Consider the following 20,480-nt stretch of genomic DNA (forward strand, 5'->3'; position numbering starts at 1 on the left):
GTGCAGGTAACTGTCCACATAAGCTTCAGCTTACCAGTTGTGAGTGAACTTCTTACAATTTTTTTGTACTTTGCCTGATACATAGGGCTTGAAAGAATTGGAGTCTGGGCCTTCTGATCATTTAATGTGCACTCACAATACCATTTTTTAAAGCTAAAGGAATTTCTTACTCTCATATTACACCGCATCATTACCAGTCATGTCTTCCAAGAAAAACTTCACCAAGCAACTCAACCTTTTCTGAAAACGAGGGGGTTTTATTCCATTAGGAAACCATGATCTGATAATGTATTAAAAATTAAAAGGAGAATGAAGGATGCTCGCCCATGAAAGAAAATCATATTATACGGTATGCTTTGAAAATGTTGTCATTTAGTTCTAGATTGAAAGAGTATTTTGCATGATTTCAACTCCACTGCCAGCAGAAACAAACAGTAAAAAACATCAATTATTCCAGAAAAAAACACCCAACACAGATTAAATCTTAACAATTTTAGTTCTCCCCATCTGCATCAACTGATACATGTTCAGCTGTAGGGAAAGAAAAAAAAGTATTGTAAAACTGAAACCACTAACTAAACTAAACATTTGTTTATACAGATAACTTTACCAAATAAACTATTTAAAATAAAAGAGAGGCCCATTTACTCCAGCCACATGTGCACAGAAATGTCACTCATTCGTGAGAGCAGAGGAGTGAAAGAGGGGCAGAGGAGGAGGGAGAGGAAATGATGGCAGTGTTAGGATCACCAGCTTGCACAGCTGTTTGAAGCAATCTGACCTTCTTGTGGGTGATTAAAAATAAAAAACAGGTAAGGAACCATGTTTTTCTGTAGTATCAGTTCTGAAGAGCCACTCTGCTTGGTAGCTGCTTTTACCTGGGACCAAACTTGCAACACTTCTTAAAAATCAGAAACTGCAGGTGTCTCTGCTGGCATCTCCCATGCTAGCCATGACCCATCTCTGACATGGGCACCTTGTCAACATTTACAGTCAGGAACAAAAAAGGTGGGATTTCAGGTGACTAAAACTTCCACAAAACGGAGGCATTACAACACCATAGATTATTCAGGTTTCTGAATAAAAGATCTTCCCAGAGCCCAGGACTGGGACATGAACACATCAGACTCTTTGTCTTCTTTTGGGAAGCAACTATTTTCCACAAAGGCTACAGTTCTCATTATGGTTACCTGAGATACCTGAGAAACAAATGTTTGCCTAAGAAATGTGTTCAAATATTTAAAGGAAAATCTGTTCCACCATACTGACGAAAATCAAATCTTCTGGTTCAGTGCCCGAACTTTTACCTTAGTAAATGACCTCTGAGTTAGCACGGATGTAAATTTCATCATTTCTTTGCACTTCATAAATTATTGACAGTGAAAATGAACTTTTTTTACTCCATTTTTTTCAATGCTTGTAATAGTATAACATGCAGTTTCATTCTAAACAACAGTGTCATTACAGTTTTGTTACAAATTGCATCACAAGAACTGGTATTAAAACTAAAATAAGCAATTTTAGAACCCAGTGCTAAAACAGGTAAGAAAGTCATAGGTATTTCAACAAGAAATGGTCAATTACCAGAAACAGATGCTGTCCTATCAAAACTGTGAAATTAATAGATAACATTGCAATGAGATGTGTGTGGAATATTGTTCCATTAAATGGGGAGGGATGCGCAACTGCCAAAATGTAACACAAGAAGTGGTAGGTTAGATCACAGCAGAGAAAAGCAAACTTCTGTAGGATCTCTTTTTTTTTGCACTTTGTCCAAATATCTGAAATATCTTTTCACATACATTGCAATTGACTTTGCTGCTGATGAGAGATGCAGAATCTATAACATGGAATATATCAGTTGGAATTTTTGGTAACATTATATAATGCTAGAATTCTAAAATCATGCCAGTTACACCAACTGAAGAGCTGTTTTGTTCAACAAGGTCTGTTTCACCACCAATCTAAATATTTTGCAAACGTATTTAAGAATGGGAGAGCAATTTAGTCTTCTAACTGAATGCAATGACATTCTGGTACTAAAGAATGCAGGATAAGTCCATGAAAACAGAGAGGTGAAAGGGTCAATGGAGACTAATTCCCATATATATATTGTCACTTGGTTCCAGAGAACCATATCCAATACAGCATAATTAGATGCGTGAGGGGGCAGAACCAATAAAACTATAAACTTATCTTTGTGCTGTAATAATCACAGTCAATCTGCTGACTGGAGTCCCATGCTGGATAGCTTCTACATCAACAAGCAGTACTGTTGAGACCCTTTCAAAGCAGGACACCAGGGTGGGAAACTCCCACGTCCCAAGAGACAGGAGCAGTCAGGAGTCCTTCACCCACCTTTTGACTGGTGAGCCAAAACCAGTGACTTTATCTCCAATAAAAACACTGGAAAGGTGTAAAAATCACTGCTTAAAACTTGAAAAACACCTATTACAACCTTAATCACCAGGGGACATTACTTCATTTCTTCCTCTGTTTTTTTCACTATGAAAAACATACTACAATTATATAATTTCAAAGGTATTTCAAAACTTAAATACAGAAATCCCAAAAATAATTCAGAATTACATCTGCCATAAAATAAAGCACAGCTCAGGTACCCAGGTGTTAGTACTGCACTTGTTCTGAAATGATTGGAAATACCTTGAAAGAAGTTTGTATCAGCTTTTATGTCTGACTAACAGCTGTGCTATGAAAATCCCAATGGCAACCAGAAACAGCCAGTTCCTATAGGGATTATCAGTATATGCCATCTTGTCAGCAGGCAAGATTTAAACTTGTGTCTGTCCTTTGATCTAACACAAAATTAAATGGATCTGTGTAGAGCAGTACACAGCTGTGTCAGACCATAATTCCAGGAGAATGGAGGGTTGCATTCATTCTCCACCATGCTACAGGTAAGACACCAACTGCAAAATATTTTTATAAGTTCACAGTAGGATCTGTAAGACATCTGTGAAGGAAGTTTCATCTGTTCATTCCTTCCAGTTAAAAGCTTGTTTGTCTATTTTATCACAGTATATATAAATTAACAGAGCATGCACACACACACACATAACCTTCTCTCTGCCTCAAGTGAAAACATGACTTAAATAGTCTGCATGTTCAAACCATAATCAGGGAATTTAGAATTTCCCTCTATTTTACAATTTATCCTCCTGTAAAAAATGCTTTCTCAGTAATTTTTTGGTTGCACTAATACCACTATTCTAACCCTTACTAGGATCTTTTATTCCATATCTCACTCTGTAGAATGAGTAAAGAAGTAATTTTGACATCTAGAATCCTGCAGATGATCATTCCCAACCAGTACAGACATGCCTGTTAAGGCATCCACATTCAGTGAATGAAAGCCCAATCACTTTTACCACTGAAGGCGTAAAACTATAAGCTACGAGAGAAAGATTCCTTCTAGAACACCAGCACTGTATCCTGTGCTGACATAATTTTAAAAGGCCATTTCAATAATTAAAATTAGGCTTTGTTTTTTACTTCAGAAGTGTTTTCACAAATGTTAACACTATAGGAAGGCAGTTTGAGAATTTTCATGGAGGCCAAGAGGATATACTCCCTACCTTTGCTCCATTAATGTCCCAGAAGCCAAGCAAACCACTCATCCACGTGTTACACTATTATAGCATGTGGGGCACCTCTGGGGTTTAGGACTATGACAGTAAGAGGCACTTCAGAAACACAGAACAAAGGCTCCTGCACAATCTGGGTGGTGAAACAATATTCCTTTGGCAAGGACTGAGAAATAACTCATCTTCCTGGCCCGGCAAAGAGGCCCACTTGGGTCAGTAAGGCTGTGAACCCTTTGGAGTTAGGTATCAGGAATGATGTTTAGGGTTTCCTCTGAGAGCAGCCCACAGCCCTAAGGCACAACCACCCACCACAAGAAGGGAGCAAGGGAACAGAATGCCTCTTCTGGAGAGAACAGAATGCCAGGCTGGAGCCTCTGTGTGGATCCAGTGGTACAGCCATGGAGCACAGGGGGAACTGGAAAAACTTCACATGGCAATGGCAATGCCCAGGAGGCACAAATAAAGGACAGGAAAAAATAATCCTACATGCAAAAGGGGAAAGCCAATTTACTGCTGCCAGAATTCCTCCTTGTGCCTAACCCACCCCAGGGAATTGCATGCTATCCATCTTCCCTCACTTCTGAGGAGGCTGATTACAACATCAGAAACTTCTGATACCAAAAAAAGTGTTTTAATTTCAGACTTTAACTTTTATCCTCTTTCCAACTAACTCTACTTTGCTAGCCTTGACCTTTACTCTTCCAAATACTTTCAAATGTTTTAAGCCCCCTTATTTGTTATTCTTGACCATGTATAATTAATAGTTTTAATATTCCCTGTTTATTGTTTTAATTCTTGTTCATTTGATTGTCTTCAAGATGTTGTAAACAAATGATGTGATTCTGCTGGAGTGTTACAAAACCAGTTCTCACTCTCTGTATCTAAAACTACAAACTTGAGTAGCTCAAGATATTATTTGTTATTTGTAAAGCATTTCCACAGAACTTCATATTATTAGACAGGAATTCTAAAATGCATCATATCCTTCAGTTGCTATGGGATCAAAACTCATTTTAACTATACTTCCATATCCTGTTTATGACGCAGTGTTGCACACAAAACTATATTAATATTTTATTGTTATTTTTATGTGATGGTTTTGGCTAGGGTAGAGCTAATTTTCTTCATAGTACCTGGTAGGGGCTATGTTTTGGATTTGTGCTGGAAACAGTGTTGATAATTTAGGGATGTTTTAGTTACTGCTGAGCAACATTTATACAGTCAAGAATTTTTCTGCCCCTCCCCCCCACCCCACCAGCAATGGGGCTGAGGATGCACAAGGAGTTGGGAGGGGACAGTTGGGACAGCTGATCCCAACTGACCACAGGGATATTCCATAACATAAGAAGTTATGCCTAGCACACATTATTGGGAAAGAAGGAGAAAGAGAAGAGTTCAGAGTTGTGGCATTTGTCTTCCCAAGTAACCATTCCATGTGATGGAGCCTGGGGATGTCTGAACACCTGCCTACCCCTGGGAAGGGGTGAATGAATTCTCTGTTTTGTGTGGCTTTTATCTATTATACAGACTGTATTTCAATCCACAAATGTTCTCACTTTAATTCTTCCAATTATTTCCCTCAGCCCACTGAAGGGAGGGAACAAGTGGCTGTGTGGGGCTGGAGCTGGGATAAAACCATGGCAATCATATATGTTAAATTATTGTGGCAGCGTAGAGGAGCACCTGCAAAGTCCAAAGATGCTGATGCTAGTCAGTTTCTGAACCTAAGAAGTTTGTAATCTAAGCAATTTAAACCAACACTTACTTTTATATTATCTGCAGATAACCTTAGAGTGTGAGTATGCAGACCCCAAATCTGTACTTACACAGAAGAACCACTGGTTCATTTGTTACAGGATAAATGTCACTGTGGTTATAGACCTAAACTGTATCACCCTACTGGTCGCAGCATCCCTCTACAGATGAATGTGTTGTTCATTGTTCTTGATACGATTCTGCTGTTATGTCATTATCTAGGGTTTCTCCACAGAGAGATAGAGCATATAGGTTCTCTCTCTCTCTCTCCATAGATGTAATACACATATACCCATATGCAACTGCTTTTTTCAGGGTACAAACTGGGACAGACAATAAAATGTATTGTCCTGTAGTTCCTTCGGGGCTATTATTGTTCTCCCAGTGCTCCCCAGAATACCCTAAACAAAAGCCTTGAAAAATGTGGTCATTACATTTTCAAGGACAGAAATCTCAACTGCAGATGGAGTTAAACAGCTCCATGATTCCTGCAAAATGTAGTTACTCACAGTGTGCATGAGCAATCTGTGAGCAGGTGTCAACACAACCATTAAATTATGGGTTAATTTTGAAATTTAGAATCTTATGATCTCATTTCTGACTGTAAGTTGTGCAGGCATGGCTCTCAAGCAGAACTGAAACTGGACATATCATTTTGGTAAAAGGTGTGATGAACCACGATTGCAAGGATATGATTAAAAGGAACATGATATCCACAGAAATGCTTGCGAACAACTTTTCAAAATACTTTAACAACTCTAGCAGCCACTTGATTAGAAGACTGAAGAAGGCATACCAGGTTTATGTAAAATGTTCAGAATTATTAATATTTCTGATAAAAAACCTCCACAAAATAAAAGCATAAACCAGGACAACCATGGTAAAAGAGCTTGTACGTTAAAATTACATTTCTCTTGTACTGAGATACAACACCTACCAAAGTCAAATTACCTACAATGCTTTGCCCACTCTAAACAATGCTACTGCTGATTCCTCTTGTATACTCTCAGTCTAAGCAAGGGGAAAAACAGAAAGAAAGACCAAACAAAGGTAATTTCAGACTGTGTACATAATAGTCACATTGTACCTGTGCTTCCACACCTGACCATGTCCCAAGAGTGGATGAAAGTGTCATGCCAGCACCTGATGTGAGAAAACACTTCCAGTGCTCTGTCCTTTGTGTGATTCCCAAAATGACCCGACCCCTTTGGTCAGCTCTCCGTTACCAGCCCTTCACTTCTGCTAAACTTTTACTGACAAAGCATTCGAGAGAGATCTCTGGTGGCATTTGTGAAATTTCCCTTTTCCTAGCAGGCTTCTCTGCCCAGTTCTCATCCTGAGCACACAGCAGAATCTGCTCAAAGTGCAGTGCACAAGGGCTGGGGGGTTTACTAATGCAGCACTGTAGGACCTCACCCTATCCCAGCTGGGCTAAGAGACATCAGTACAAAGTTTACCCATATAAACAGAAAACTGGCTCAAAGGGAGTCAAATGCAGAATTATTTATACTAAACTATTTATTAGTAAATTATTTATATTAAGTATGTGGCTATAGTCTTGAATGTGAACCAGCACCATGGTTTAACAGCTTTAGGAGAATACAGTGCTGTAGCTATGCTCTTTGATCTACCTCAGCTGAATGGAGACAGCAAAGAAGGTGAGAACAGCCAGGACAAACTTGCTGCTGAGATGCCATATTTACCAATTAAATGCAATTTGCTAAGAAAAAGTCATAAACTCTTTCACTCACCACACACTTGGATTACCCAGTCTAAGCAAGAAAACAATGGTTACAGAAAGTTGGGGTTTTTTTCTTTATTTTTTAATTCCTTCAGCACCCCCGCCCCCCTCCCCCCCGGCTTTATTTCTTGCAAAATATCCAGGAACAATAGCAATAGTAACTAGATTTATTTCTGCTCATTGCTATAGTATGCTGTGGGTGCCAGATGTGCAAGTTTCCATACACAAACTAAGAATGTGACTGAATTTTAGTTAAATGAAATCACTTCTAAGAGAAGGGACACTTCAATTTTATGGACATTTACCTCCTTATTTAACCTAGTTTTCACTGCTCAGACTGCTGGGTACTGATGGATGTGATCATTTCTCTACAAAGATACAAACTTTCTATGTTCATTCACAACCCAACAGCTGCCTGGTGATATGAACCACTCTTTACCACCTCTGATCTAGGTTTTACTTGAATTCAGTTTTAAAAAAAAGCTTATGTACTGTCATTGTCCTTGAGGAAAAGAAACAGTACACACAGACCTCATGAGCCTTTAAAAAGTACCAAGCCAAAGATGCCGCTCTAAAACCTTCTTTCAGCTACTCATTTTTACTTATAACTGTATGCAACCTATAAAAATCACATCTAACATTTGGCCAGGTAATAAAATGCATTTTCCTCACCATTGTAGTGCAGATATTTACTCAATACCTTGTTACAATAACTAATACATACTACAATAAAAACTGAGTTTGCCTAGACAACCAAAATCTATCAATCAACCTTTACCATAGGTAATCAATGGTTCAGTTTATACATTTCTTTCTTGCAACATTCTCTATAACCAAAGAACAGGTTGTAAAGGAGACTGTATATCAATGTGTAGTGGAAAATCAGCACCAAGTGTCTTCTGAGGTCAGTGCTCACAGCAGAGAACACAGATGTGTTTAAAAGCTATTCTCATATCTTTCTCTCATATTATCTTAAGAGCACTCAGGGGTTTCTCATGGCAATTCAAAATCATGCAAAACATCACAATACTTCAAACAAAGCAACAAAGGCAAGAATTTACTTTGAATAACAAGAAAATGACATTTTTAAAGGCCCAGTAGCCCTGCCCCATTAAAATACATTGTGGTTAGTATATTTCAGTTTCAAGTCCCAGTGAAGTTTACAGAGAGTCAAGACAATCCCAATCCAAAACTGCTACTTTGCTGATTTCCCCTAAAAGCTTAACAAATTCAGGTCACTTAAAAAAACACGTGTAAGTGATGAGACACAGTAAGGGAACTCTTAGTTGAAATAATACTTAGCACTTCAGTAGAACGATGTAGCCAAGGATCTACAAGTAGTTATGAAACTAATTAATTAATTAAACTTCTCAACACCCCTGTGAAGCAAGCAAGCATATTTATCTGTTTTATGAGGAAGAAAAGAGAGCCATGGGGAGGTGGAGTGACTTGCTCAAGGGTACCCAGCTAGAGTCTTTCAGAGTAATAAACAGCATCTGAATTATTGACTCCCACTGCTGCCCTTCAGCTGAATTGTTCCTTTTTCTGAAATACTCCACTGAGTTACAATAATAGTTGGCATGATAAACATAATGTGGCAATATTTAGGCTGAGATTTTCTTCATCTTTGTTTAGACTACATTAAAATTTTAGTGTTATTTAAATTGCAGTTGATCTTCTTAGTGTGACTGAAAAATCTCCAGGGTTGAGCAATATTTCTTGTATTCACAGTTGTGACTACTTTTTATGTTGCCATGGCTTATGGCTAAAACCCAAGCCACTCCAACTTGAAAATACAGGAAAATATCACAGTTTTATATTGCTTCAAGAGCGAGCAACAGAACAACAGAGAGGGTGGTTACTTTCATTCATACCAAACTGAATTTTAAGAGCTGGCATGAGACACACCAAGTGATGATGCACTGCTTTCATGCAATAGGAATTGCAACTCGCTGCCTGGGGCTGAGAAGACTGAGCTTCCCGAGTTGACAGCTCTGGTCCCAGGTCACTTAAAATTTCCCAATTAAAAAAAAAAATAAAAAAAGAAGTGGCAGGAAGTTGCATCGGGCAAGTCGCTCTGTTCCCGTCTCTCAGCTTGCCTAGGCGCAAGACAAGGATGCTACTGCTTACCTTTCACACATGCATGCTTGGGAGGCTGAACTCTTTGGCAAAAAGCTCGGAGGGTGCTGCGGTCCCAGTGCTGCGGAGGAGCAGAGCTGTTACCCACGGCGTCCGCAGGTGAAGCTTCGCACAGAAAGCGCCACGTCCCCCGCACGCCCGCACCTCCCCCGGACTGCGGGGCCCGTCCTGCGGGTGCCCCGACAGCAGCTCCGTTCCGCTGGGGCCAGCCCAGCCGGCAAAAGCCCGTCCGTGCCCGGGGCTGCTCCCGCGGGACGCCCCGGCCGCGCTCCCGCCGCCCGGCCCCGCCGGCACCTGGAGCCGCTCCCGCCGCTGCCCCGGGCCTGGGCACCGTGTGCCGGCGGCAGCGCTCGGACCGACCGTGCCTTCCCAAGCGCTCCGGCCAGCGGCGCCCCCGCCCCGCCCCGCTGCGCGCCCGCCCCGCACGGGCACTCACCGCCCGCGGCCCCCGCCCGGCTCCGAGCGCCCACCGCCCGCCAGAAAGTTCCTCCTCCGCAGCCGCGGGGGACGGAGCGGGGAGGGGGGGTGAGGGGTGCGTTTTTCAGCGCAGGAAGAAAGTGACTCCCCCCTCCCGCTCCACCTCCCGCTTCCCCGCCCTCCTTCCGTACCTCTCCCCGTCCTCCTCCTCCTCCTCCCGCCGCCGCTCCGCCGGCCCCTCACGCCATGGCGGCCCGGCGCGCTGGAGCCCGCCCCGCAGCTGCCCCGGACCGGCCCGGGCGCTCCGCTCGCTCCGAGTGTGCCCCGTGTTTGTTTATCCCCGGCGCGCACACAGCTTTCCTCCCCCGCCCGTTCCTCCCCGGCTCGAACTTCACGGAAATGCCCTCATTCTCCCTTTTGGAGGGAGGGCTCGTTTCTCCGCAGGGAATGTTTTGGTTCAACACCAGTGTGCTGGCAGAGGATTCCCTGGAGCTCGAGAGTACGGCAGCGGTACCACGGGGCGGGCAGGGTGGCTGTGGAGGTGACAGCATCCCGGGTGTCCCATTCATATTCATTGTCCATCCCTGCTGCTGTCACCATACTGCTTGACAGGAATAAGACCTCCCACCCAAAAGTCCCCTCAAGCCAGCAAAGAAACAAAAAGCCGATTTGTCAATTTGCTCTTTTAAGTATGGTGTGGCTACTTACATTAACGTTTCCCATGTAAAAGAAGAAAAAAATAAAAGTGAAACGCCGTGACTGTTCAAGTCAGCCATCCCGACATTTCTCACAGCCACACAATTTCAGAAATTAATATGAAAGAGGATAAAATAAATGATCCTTTGGAACATTCCTTCTCAGTCACTATTGCCAAGGCAAAGTTCGGAGTGAAGAATTCTGAATGCTGGTTGGGTTTTGAAAGCTGAGCATATTTTATCGACTATGTAATGAAAGTAAAAATATTTACATGTGATAGATCAGGATAGTCTCCAATTACCTGAAGCTTATGTCTCACAAAGCATATTCCTCATTTTAGTAACGTGTTTACTGATGTTATTGAATCAGTCAGCAGGCACATAAGTGCTCAGTTTCCTGTTCTAAAATGCAAAATCTGTATTTTCTGGGGATGGTTTTAGAGAGATTCATGTGGTTTAAAGTGTGATTTCCTGCTGTCCTATCAGGACTAATAAACTTGTGGAAGCCAGAAAAAACCAGAAACTACATTTCCCTTCACCCTTCCATTGCTGGTGTATTTCTCAGCAATATCTATTGACAGTCTCAGCCCTAAAGAGTAGGGATCCACATGTTGTTGCTGCAAACTCCAGGAGCAATGCCAGAACCTGGAATGAAGCCTTGCTTTTTCACCAGTAATGACACGCCTAAAGCACAAAGTGCTTCAGTTTCAGTCATGCAAACACTAGATTAATCATTAGAAGATATCTTTCTGAACACCTATTTGAATGGCATTAGGATCCACTGAATTGATAGTAGAGTTGTAAAATATTGAGGCTGTGATACAAATGACATGTGAAGAGCTGCAGACCTCACAGTCAGACCAGATGTGGTAGATAGGCTGATTCTGCTGGAATTTCTAAAATTACCAGGGTGCCTAAAGTGATCAGGAGGAAGGTGTTTAAGTACTTGTCACATGTCTGCATCATTAGGTATGTAAATATATTCAGTACCTGACTCTAAGTTAAATGGAATTAACCCTTACAATTCTGAAAAGCACAATGTCTGGATGGCTTTTGAAATCCTGCCCTTGGTCTGTGCATCTATGTCTCTGTATTGTAGAAAAGCTGCCCTGTGCTGCCCTGTGATCACAAATGCCCAGGCAAAGCACACCATGGCTCCCTTACAGGATGGGCTCTTGGCTTCCTGCCTCCTAAGGGATGAGACTGGAGGTGCTGCTTGGATCTTGCCCTGGTGTGCAGTTAGAACATGGTGGAGATACCAACAGGATGGAGAGCCATAAATCCCCTCTGCCTCATGTGCTCTTGTGTAAAACAGGGCTTGTTCTACTTCCCAGAAACTCAGAGTGCTTGTCAGGCTAAATAGATAAATTAAGATTTATAGGATGATTCAGCAGTATCTAAGAGAAGCAAGATCTGTCCACACTAGATTAATTTCAGCATTGCCACTGGTAATTTTGAAATGAAATGGCCCCAGCTTTAGCAAGCATCATGTACAGTGAAAGACTGAAAAAATTTGCCTCAGGAATAGAAGCTGGAGAAAGATTGCCTTCAGCTATATAAAAGCTGCTAAAAAGAAGATAATAATCTCTTATCCTCATCCTCTGAAAACAGCATGTAAAATGCAGTAAGAGAAATTTAGACTAGCTAAGATTAAAAAAAAGTATTTGTAAGGAGAAGTGAACAGCACCTCTCTCCCCTGGAGGCTTTTAAAGTGCAGGTTGGACATATATTTGACAAGAACAGTTCAGAGCTAGAAAGTCTGATGAATATTGCCTCAGAGCAAGGGGTGGACCAGATGACCTGTCAAGGTCCTGTTTCATGTGATTATGTTCAAAATGCTACTTGCACAGGCAAGATTACAGATTGTCTTTGATCTTCTTCTGCCCCTCACTTCTTTAGCCATGGGTATAGCTCCTCTTGCTGAGGTTGAGTTTCTCTCAGTGGTTTGCTGGCCTTGCTGCATGCCAGTGAATTCAGTGCTGACAGCAAGAAGAAAACAATTAAACAATGAAACAATGTCAATTTGGAGCAGCAACTTTGGGTGGGATCCATCTAACCTCTGAATGTGTCATGCACTTTTGTTCTATACTGGACTGGGAACTACCTCTGATCTAGTCACGTTAGACTTTGTTTATAACACTGCAGAGAAAAATAAATTCTTTTACAGCAGAATTCATCTGACCTGTTTTAGATGTCTTCATTAGGATGTGATGAATCATGTCCCTAGGCTATCTGTTCTTGCCACCAACCATAAAGTAGGTTTAAATGACTGACTCAGTAACATACCATCATATATTTTCCATTCCTCTGGTGCTTCTGTCCCTGAAATCTCTCACTCCCTTTCTCCTTTCAAGTATGAAACCCCTAGTTTATTTGTTCTTTTTTTTTCCCCATTATTTAAAAAATTTATTTTATTTTATTGGAAAAGTCCCACCGAGGTTAATAGTTTTTGTAGCTGTCATTTCCCTAAATTGCATCATGTGACACTGAAACATACAGCAACCTGACCTTTTGGGTGGCATTGCTCCAGAATGGATTTAGGAAAGGAGCTAAATTTACCTACTGGAGCTAAGACCATTGACTTGGCCAGTTGTGCAGAGTATGTTTCATGGAAATTGTTTGAACACTGTTCAGGTCAGACACTGTTCTACTCCTACGTCACATGCTCATTATTTTTCCTTGGTATTTATGGCAAGCCCCCATTACATGCAACGTCTGCTGTCTGTGTGACTGAGCCAAACATATGTGAGAAATATGCTCTTTTCCAACAATGGCAATTTTTTCAGGTTGCACTCAGAGAAATCACTGTGCACCTAAGTACAGTGCATATCTTGAAAATGTCTGTGGCATCAGAGACACTGTGAGCAGCCACCTCTTGGTAATATTTATCCTTTCTTCTTTGAGAAGGAAAAGCTTCCAAGAAAGCCCAGCAGTTATCTGGCTTGCAGGGGAAGGAAACACACTTTACTTTCCTGCTGCATTGGCAACTGGACCATGAGGATGTGAAGAGGAAACAAACCTAGCCACTTCAGGAGGACAGGGAAAAAGAAGGCAGCAGGACCACATGGAGCAAGGGATGTAGGGCTCATTCTGGGGCAGACACCAAGTGTCTGCTGATGCTTCATACACTTAAAAACCTTTGATTCTCACTTTTTGGAGTTTGGATGCTTGGAATTTGTTTCTCTTCCTTGCTAACTGGAGCCTAAAGAGGGAAGCTGTATGTTATTCTACCTGTTCCACATATGCAGCTTTGGCCATCCTCTTCTTTCTTCCTGCCCAGTCTATGCAACAGCATTTTTTTCTTCTTTGAATTTTCCTCTGTGTGCTTGGGGCTTCTTTTGTCTTATTTTGCTTGTTTGATTGATTCTGTTTATTTTGGTTTGGTATTTTTTATTGTTTTAGGTACCCGCCTCTCACTAAAGACCCTGTGTTCTCTATGTGATATGTTTGGTCACTAATTTCCATGTAAGAAACAATTCTACAATTGCCATTAAATGTCAAAACTCTTCGAATAAAAAGAGAGAGAAACAAAAATTTCTCCAGATTCTTTCAGTAATTCTTCAAAACAATTGATTTGGTTATGACCATAACCCTTGTGTTTTCTTTGCCTTTTGTGTCCAGCTGTGATGATTTCTGATCCTAGCGCTGTGAGCTGAAACCTGTAGGACAACAGCACTAGGCCAATCTCTTCTTGTAGCTGACCTGCAGAACTGCAAGTCTGGATACTTGCATATTGTTCACTCTGCCCTTCTTGATCTGAGATGCTCTGCCCAACTCTTCTCCTTGGACTTTATTAGAGACACATGAAGGCAGCTTTAATTTTCCAATCTTATCCCTTATATGGGAGAATGTTGGCTATCTCCTATTTTCCAACCAGGGTGTGGACCAGACAGTGTCCCAGCTTGGTTGTTCCTGCTACATCCTTCAAGTTTATGAGGCTGTTGCATGATTCTTTCAATTTACTACTTGGACATTTGGGGTCCTGGCTCACTGCAGGCAATGGACAGAAACAGTCACAGCTCCAAAACTAGGATGAAAAGAAGTTGCCTGAAATCAGCCTTAAGAATCAGAAAAATTCTGATTCTTAGTGCTTATTTCCATCAAATTTTGGAAATTTTGAAATCTAATCTCAGCTCACCAGGATACCTGTCTGGTTGGGGCACATTCAGTGTGGCACAAAGCAGTTTCTCTCCCAGGAAAATCCTTCATCTGCTTCTACATCTACAGACTGGAAACACTTTCCCACAGATGCAGCCTTTTACTCTTCTACTTTGTTGCAGCCAAACTATCAGTAGGGTAGCTGGAAGGGGAAAACACTAGATGTTTCCTAAACAGCTCTTCTTTGTATGTAAATGGGACATCTTTCTCTGCTTTACATTTCCTTTCTTTCCCTCTTTCTTGCTCTCACCATGTGTTCAGCCTGGTTTAGCCTGAGGCCAACAGAGAGGAAGTCTGATGAAAAAAAAGATGAAAAAAAAGTCCTGCAGATTTCTTAAGGAATGGGAGGCTGCAGCATCAGTAATCAGAGGTAAAACGTTGGTGAGTGGAGACAGATTATAGTTCTGAGATGTATCTGGAAGACAGTAACCATAAAGCAGGTACATAGGCACTTAAATGAGACATGCCAAGAAATACCTTGATCCAATAAAAAATTACTTCCATCATCTGTTCTGTGCCTTTAAACAGCAGAATCCACATTACTGCTTTTACATTGCTGTAGATGTCAACAGAGTTTGTCTTCTTCTAGCAGCTGTCCATCTGCCTAACTGGCCTGCTTGCTCTTTAGCACAGATCCCTTCTTTTCTGTACTGATGACCAAAACAGGTTGCAGAAGGGCAACTCTCCAGCAGTGTGTGGCTTCTTATTTATTTGAATTGGTCGTTACTTTGTGTTTTCAAATGAGTTACCTTTCTCAATATGTATGATGAGTGTCAACTTCTTTCCCTCCAAATTTCTTCAATGTTATAAGCCAAGCATCATCCCGTGGGAGCACAGACTGTTAATGCTCATACCAAGAGGAACCTTCCAAAGCCAGACTTCATCAGTGCTCTCTTACAGCTGACTGCCACAACCTCCCTCTCTGGATGCCAAATATGTCACAGCACTTGTAGAATGCTGGTTTCAGTGAAATAAATGCATTTTTAAGGCTAGAATCCACCAATTTTATGGAGTCACTTGGTATGTGGAAAACCAAGCAGACAACGAAACAACTGCTGGAATTCATGAAAATTTTTACAAGCTGCTTACTTGTCCCCACCCCAGTCCTAGAGTTTCATAGTCCCATGTCTCTCTCCTCTTCCTTATGTGCATGAAAAAGATTTGTCTCAGAGACTGTATTTGAATTTGTCACTGATTCTCCATTTCTCTTTGTAATCTTCTCCCTCTGATTTACTGTGTTCTATTTACTGCAGCCAAGACTCAAGGGTGAGATTAGGCCTATTTTCTTAAATTCATGTAATCATATTCAGGTTACTTTTTTCCCCCCTCATTTTGTGTATGGATTAATATCAGTAACGTACCAGGTATCTCCAAGTCCTGCACAGTAACAGGGGAAAGATTAGAGGAAAGAGGAAAATCCCACACAGTAGATGTATTTTGGTAATTATTATTTTCTGAGATATCTGTGAACTCCTTTCCCTGATACCCTCTAGCCACATATTGCCCTGTTGAACTATTATTGTCAGCTCATGCTGACCCTCAGCCTTTTTGTCCTTGGCCTTCACCTATACTCAATTTTCCATCACCTGTCTACTACTTGTCTAGAGATTTCCCTGCTTACTGCCTATGAGTGCTTAGTTTTTTTAATTGAGCTAAAACTCCACACCTCCTATGAAATGCAGGCAATTCCCTCATTCCCTTAGTCTCTGAGTTCCCATGTCATGGCATCCTACCCTTTAATTGATGACTGTTCATGTGTATACATTTTCTGGGCAGCTTTGAGGGAGAAAACAGGGATAGAAGATATTCACTGCTGCCATCTCCAACATTGCTGCAGCTGCTTCAACAGCAGTCCTCCAGTATGCATTTTTGAGGCTTCTGTCAGAATAAGATAAAGAATTTTTTAATCTCTTAATTTAATAACATATTCTTTCTTTTCACAAAATTTACAGTAGCATCGTTTTCTCTGGCTTAATAAAATTTACAGGCTGCCTAGCACCCAGGAGTGCACATTTAATTTTTCATTGTGGGCTGAGGTTACAGGGGATGATATAGAAAGAAATTGAAACTCTCAGGAATTATTTTGAGACAAGGCAAGAAAATAATTGCTATATTCACTTGTACTTTTATTCCTCAGAGATTGTGGAGGCTTTAGAAATTAATCATTTAATATAAATTTATTAGGCACATGGAGTCCCAATTTTTAGAGTTCATTTAGTGTTGTGACAGAACAAGGTCTACTGCAAGTTAATGGGCTTACTTCCTAAAATACACCCTGAAAATATCACTCCTATAAACTTTGAACAAGAGCACTTTTTTGTTCCTGCATACAGTGTAAGGTGGCTTATGATTTTCCTCACTCTTAAAAGGAATGTAAGTTTCTTTTAAGGTGGAATCAAATGGAGTGTTTAAGTGTTTGTACTCAAAATCTAGTAGCCAGTGGAAAGCAGAAATACCTTTCTGGCTGGAGAATCTGCTCTGGCTGGGCTGTTGGAGCTGCTGTTGTGCTGCTACCATTTTGTGTCTTGCACCCTCTAATTTGCAGAAGAAGCTGGAAGCCATCACATCATTTTGAAGTGGCTCTGATGGTTTCTCACCCCTGTGCAAGCACTTAAAAGTTGTTATGGCCATGTGTGAGAGAGACACGTGTGCGCTGCGGCAGCGGGAGTGGGAGGCATGAGGGATTTTTAGCACAGTTCTGATTAAATCAGTTTAGCTGCAGTGGGACAGAGGTTAAATGTGCTGCTTCAGATGTTTGCCCTTCTGTGAACTGTGACATCTGGCCAGCTGTGAAACCTCTGTGGTCTTGCCATGGCTGCCACAGAACAGCCGTGGGTACCCACTTCATACTGGAAAGATTTACCTCACACCTTTGTCCCATATTCAGGAACATGATCAGCCATGCTGGCCACAGCACTACTCCTGTAGACAGGATCCCCAGTTTGCCCTGTAAAGATGCTAGCAGGCTTCTAGGGCTGGAAATCACTGAGTCTGTTTAACTTCCTGGATTCCATCTTATTTTGGCCCTAGTCCATGCTCCATTTTCCAGTTAAACATTACTATTTATAATGCTTACCAAAAAACAGGATTTATTTCTTGCACCAAAAACATTCAAAAGAAAACCTCTTTTAATTTTTTTTTCTTTCCTGTGACTCACCAAGGGGGTTTGATGTTCCACTTAGAATTGCAGAAAACAAAATTACAGGCAACTGGATTTATAATGGGATTTAGCCTTTCCCCTGGGGGCTCTGGATCAGCTATGTGCTTGCTGGAAAGGCTGGTTTCTGGTCAGTTGTTAACAATAGATGTCTGTGGCTTCACCATTTCAGCCATTATACCATTACAGCTGGCACTCTCCACAGAAGTAAGGTTCCTGTAGCTTAGCCATGTGCTTTCCCCCCTAAATCTGATGCCATGAGTCAGCTGAAATGCTATTTACCTCTAGGCATATGTACAGAAGGAGGCAGATGTTTTAAAAGTCAGTCGCTTAAATGTACTGTAAAACCTGTCTTGCTCCTTCCATGAGGCTGAGGAGCAGCAGGCTGCCCCATACCATGCTCCCTTCCCAGGGAAGTCCAAAGCAACATCTTCCTGTCAGATCCCTATGGTGAAGGGTGTGATTCTTCTACTTTCTTGCACAGAGGTGGCTTTATTTCTAAATCTGACTTTCTGAGAAACTGTGCTGTAAAATATCAAGTTTGTGTATGAAAGTGTGTTTTATGCTTACTGTGGTTTTGATCCCTGTGGTGGCAAAGGGCAGTTCAGATGTCACCTTCCCACTGGTGCCATCTCTGTTAAGTAACACATTCTTACACTCTGCTGTTGTTTACCTTGGCATGATTTAATGCATACTTGACCACAAGAGGAAAGACTTAAACTAGATTTGGGAATGCTGGTTCCCGTTGCCTGTCATCAGATAAATTTTCCTGGGAATTCCCTTAAGAATTGCTACTGCCACAGATCTGGGACTCAGGTGAGCTGGAGAGCCCCATCATTCCCATGGGGAAGGGGCAAATCCTGTGTCCAGCAGTGCCTCGTGGTCACCACAGACGATCTGCCTGCCTTTGTTTATTTAGCTTCTCACTGGGGATGAAGAAGCCTTCAGTTCCCGTGAAGGCTCTAGTCAGGAAAGCTGCACGAAGCTCTTCTGTGCATCAAAGATTACTTCCCTATCAGTATTAAAGGTATTAATGTATTAAAGTTTTCGGTTGTTTTATATGTCTTATGCTGAGCAGGTCAAATTTTGTTTTGTTTGAGGCTGTAGCAAAACCTCTCCTTGCACTGCTTTGAGACAAGCTTAGTTCCCTTTTTTCGTTTCGCTGCTCAGCTATAAAATAAATTCAGAGAACATTTTGTTTTCAGAAATAAATTCTCTTTATTTTAAAATCCAGACATATGTGCTTTATACCAAAACAGACACCAAAGGAAACTTGGTATTCATCTCTGGTTTTAAGCAAAACTGTGGCTTTCAGGATTGTCTAACCAGACACGGGGATTTCAAGGAAACTTTACAACTTTATGTCTCCCTGCTGATTTTCAAGATAGTTTTGCAGGCACTTTGGCAATCTTTCTGTCAATGGCCTCTCACAAGAGAATCCAAGAAATTTCAGAGATTTCCAGGGGTTAAAAAAAAAGAAGAGAGGCAGAAATAAGGATAAAGCAAAGATGGTGTCTTTACAATGTCATAATAAATATGGTGAGCTCTCTACCAACTTTCTGCCATGTGCAATTCTTCTCCCTGTTCCTTCACACCATTTCCAACAGCTCTCCTCTTGCCACAGCACCAACTGCCTGCTCATTCCTCCATTGCCAATCTCTGCTTTGTAATAAGACCTGTATAATTTTCACAGATTCTTGAATAGAAGAGGCTTTATGTAAGAGGAATATTCTACTTTTTGGGCAACCACACCAGTTATTTTCCCCAAGTGTTCCTGCAGCCACAGACTACAGAGGCACATGGAGTCATGCTTACAGCAGCTTTCTGTTATCCTCTTCCTTCTCTGCTACTGTGAGGTGAGGTCCTTCTGGCAGCAAGTGCAAATGGCTGGTGACAGCCTTTGTCTAAGATGGGCACATGTATTTCTTCTGGTGAGCTTTGTGTTCAGGCTGTCCTTAGAATCTGCCACCTTTCCATTAAAAAAAATACTGCTTCTCCACTGAGACACCAGGACCCAAGGACTTAGAAGATTTTTAGCCTGATTTTCTGCAGCAATTCAATTAGTTTTCTTTAAAAAATCAAGAAAAAAATCCCTAACCTAAAAAAATCAGCTCCAAATTCATAACAACAGAACTGTGAAGGTACACAATATGGGTTTGCACCATAAATTAGTTAGAAATTATTTGCAGAAGATTACTTGATTCAGGCTACAATTTCAAAGATGCTGTTTTCAGGAATCTGAGATTTTAATCTGGGTATCTCTCTCCTTAATACAAATCATAGCACTGTCATGAGCCAGATTTGCTGCTGAAGACATTGATGCTAATTAAAAGATTAACAAATAAACTCAACTTTTGCTAACTGTTATCATCTTAAATAAAATATTTTCAGCCTGTATTTTATGAGGGGAATGGCACTTTCATTTTCATTCCTCATCCACCTTGTCTTAGAGGAAATTTTTCTCAATTTTGTCCCCATTTGTTTTATGTTTCCCTTTCAACAAACCCATGCTTGATGCTAGTTTGGAAATGTTTTTACTTGCAAGTATACCAGTCCACAAGAATGTAAAACCAACATTTTATGTAAAGGCAGGAAAAAATACGCAGACAGAGGCCGGTATCTCCGAAATGAAGTGGAATGGTGTTTGTGTTTGATTCTGACAGAATATTTTAGCTGGTGAAGCCATGAAGATACAGAGTGAGCTGTGGTGACATAAGCTAAATCCATTTGGTAATTATCTAGGCCTAACAAAGTGAGTTCTTTTCCTTGGAAACAAAAAAAATTAAGTTTCTGTTTATTGTTCTTTAAATTTT

General features: G+C 41.2%; 1 protein-coding gene across 1 annotated transcript in view; it reads right to left on the reverse strand.

The window, feature by feature from the left end:
• Positions 1-9,808, reverse strand: part of DSE (dermatan sulfate epimerase) — a 34,313-nt gene extending 24,505 nt beyond the window's left edge. Inside the window, exons 1-2 of the mRNA XM_071438230.1 lie at positions 9,677-9,808; positions 9,232-9,301 (exon numbers count right to left, since the gene is read on the reverse strand). The gene's annotated coding sequence lies outside the window, so the exon portion shown is untranslated. The remainder of the gene's footprint in view (positions 1-9,231; positions 9,302-9,676) is intronic.
• Between the last annotated feature and the right edge of the window lie 10,672 nt (positions 9,809-20,480).

This window comes from Agelaius tricolor, unplaced genomic scaffold, assembly GCF_023055355.1.
Source record: "Agelaius tricolor isolate 1412-34295 unplaced genomic scaffold, bAgeTri1.0.p SCAF_1, whole genome shotgun sequence".
In the NCBI taxonomy this organism is placed as follows: domain Eukaryota; kingdom Metazoa; phylum Chordata; class Aves; order Passeriformes; family Icteridae; genus Agelaius; species Agelaius tricolor.